Source organism: Macrobrachium nipponense, chromosome 35 (genome assembly GCF_015104395.2).
Source record: "Macrobrachium nipponense isolate FS-2020 chromosome 35, ASM1510439v2, whole genome shotgun sequence".
In the NCBI taxonomy this organism is placed as follows: domain Eukaryota; kingdom Metazoa; phylum Arthropoda; class Malacostraca; order Decapoda; family Palaemonidae; genus Macrobrachium; species Macrobrachium nipponense.
In genome coordinates this window covers 11911452-11913951 of record NC_061096.1, presented here as the reverse complement: position 1 = coordinate 11913951, position 2500 = coordinate 11911452, and the positions used below count along the sequence as shown (strand labels likewise).

The window sequence follows — 2500 nt, the reverse complement described above, 5'->3', positions numbered from 1 at the left end:
CATTTGAAGGCGTTCATTATGAAGAAATCAATGAAACGCAATTAATATACCATATATAATTTATATATATATATATATATATATATATATACTATATATATATGTATTATTATAATATATATATTATATATATATATATCATATAATACTTACTACAGGAAAGTACTAGCAACGGAATAATCCGACAATAGTTTGGACTTACAAGTAAGCTATTCCTTAACATGTCTTCGTGCGAGATGGTTATTCATCTGATAGATTCCTTCAATAAGTTTGAACTCAGGGACATTGTAGTTTGGATGGCTTTTACCGTTAAAAACCGCTATGAAGTTTACAATGATTATCGCTAGAATTAAAAAGAAGAATGTGTTTACTGTTTGACTCATAAATGACGTTTATATATAAAAGACGAGACCGTTCGGTCAAGAGAAAATGTTGCATAGAGAACGGGCCGGAGGACGCTCGCAAGCGCAGCGGAGCCTTCCAGCCACTCGTCAGTGTCTCGGTTTTCTTACAAGTCAGTGGTCTGAGTCTCCCAGCTGGAAGTAGTGTCGTGTGACGTTTGTGAAAGTTGGTGCTTTTAAAAACTATGCATTCCTTGTGTTAGCTTCCTCGTTTAGTGCTATTTTTATACTTTTATATACATTGATATTTCTCGAAGGAGATAAATTCCTGGTGGGAACAAGAATAAGACGGAAGGAAGCAGTTTAAAGGTAAGAAAACAAGATGGTGGGAGGGACGAGAGGTGAAAATACTTTTTATGCCTACGGCAAAATTTCTATTATATCAACGATTTGCATTTTAGTGAGCCGATTTCCGCAGGGAAGTCAGCGTAATTCATTCCTTAACCATTTGTCCTCACACCAGAAGCGATTAGAAAAATACCTATGTTCATACAGTTGCATTGTAGTCTAATATTGTGTTGACCAGAACACCTGTTCGTGGCTTCTTCGTTACCCGTTACCGTGTTACAAAACGTAACCCATATAAATACAAACCCACGCTCTATGCTAAGTAATGACCTTACGGATTGCAGCATTGGATCATTACTTAAGCATTGAAGTCTCCTGCTGCTGGAAAAAACTGAAACGGCCGATTCGGCGAAAATTGACATTGAGAGGGTCAGTGCTCCTTTTCGCTGAGAAGGCTGATGTTGAACTGAACAATTGCACATAATTTTTAATGATTTATTGTAAATGACTTAATAAAGTTTGTTAACATATTAAAGCCGGAGACAGTCTGTGATAATGTTCGCGAAGAAATTCCATTGTTCGCTTGCTCGCACGGTAGTTAGTTTTTAACATCAATAATAATAATAATAATAATAATAATATGCTAGAAGAAGACCTTCATTAATACAGGTTTTATTTGGAACAAAGGCCATTTCAGCCTCTTTTATTTTGTATGGAAGTTTCTTCGTTCTTATTTCTGAATTTTAATAGCCAACTTGAGTACAGAAGAAAAGTCAGTAATAAGAAGAACAGAGGAACTTCTATAGCTACAAAATAAACGTGGCTGAAATAGCCATTATTTTTAATAATAATAATAATAATAATAATAATAATAATAATAATAATTATTATGATTATGATTAGTAGTAGTAGTAGATGAAGAAGAAGAACAGCTAAAAAAGGGAAAAAATAGAAACAGAAACATTGTGCTACAGCAAGATTACGAATCTTTCTTTTGATATATATATATATATAGTTTTAATAGACATTTTACTTTTTTTACAGTTATGTCTCCGTCTTCATTACATCCGTTTTAAGAGTCAACATCCTTACTTTTTTCCTATAGTTTTATTACTCTGTTTCAGTACTAACGTCATTTATTGATCCTTAATTATCTCATTTTTTTATTTTTACTTTATGAATTCACGCTGAGTCCTTTACTATGAAAACCAAATTCATTTTCAATACTTCTGTTATGACTACTGGTCATTCTGAGGAACGTTTGGGACTTCTTTTATTATTGATAGAATAATGGTTTTCAGAAAGCCATCGCGAATTTCAAGGTGCCTGCACTTACGTTCGATGTGTTGTGGAAAGCTTTTATTTACGCAAAATACCCAACAAGCATCAAGTAATTACTGTTCTATTTGGAATTTCATTTATATACTATTTGTATTATTTCTTCCTATATCGAAGTGAGTAAATAAATAAATATTCAGTATTCCGTAATGTGGTTTATTTCACTTTTTTTCAGGAAATATATTTGATGATAGGAAAAATGCATATACTATACGTATATGTATATATATATATATTATATATATATATATATAATATATATATTATATATATATGGGTGTGTGTGTGTGTGTGTGTAGAGAGCAATTGTTGTATTATTGAAATTAGCGTTATTACTGCTAGCTGTTATGTAAGTCATATTTTCATAAGATATGAAAACACTCGTACGTTGATGAACTATTGAATGTCTTTATTTACGTGGTAAATCCTCTCATTTCTTTTGACTCTCCTTCAGTGTCCATTTGAACATTAAA

At 32.0% G+C, this 2500-nt stretch overlaps 1 protein-coding gene across 6 annotated transcripts in view; it reads left to right on the top strand.

The window, feature by feature from the left end:
• The first annotated feature begins 509 nt into the window (after nucleotides 1-509).
• The window catches only part of LOC135208419 (unconventional myosin-XV-like), a 263067-nt gene continuing 261076 nt past the window's right edge, over nucleotides 510-2500 (top strand). For 5 of the 6 annotated variants that reach the window (XM_064240571.1, XM_064240568.1, XM_064240569.1 and 2 more), the window contains exon 1: nucleotides 510-710. The gene's annotated coding sequence lies outside the window, so the exon portion shown is untranslated. The remainder of the gene's footprint in view (nucleotides 711-2500) is intronic. The other variant, XM_064240570.1, reaches the window with a different exon arrangement.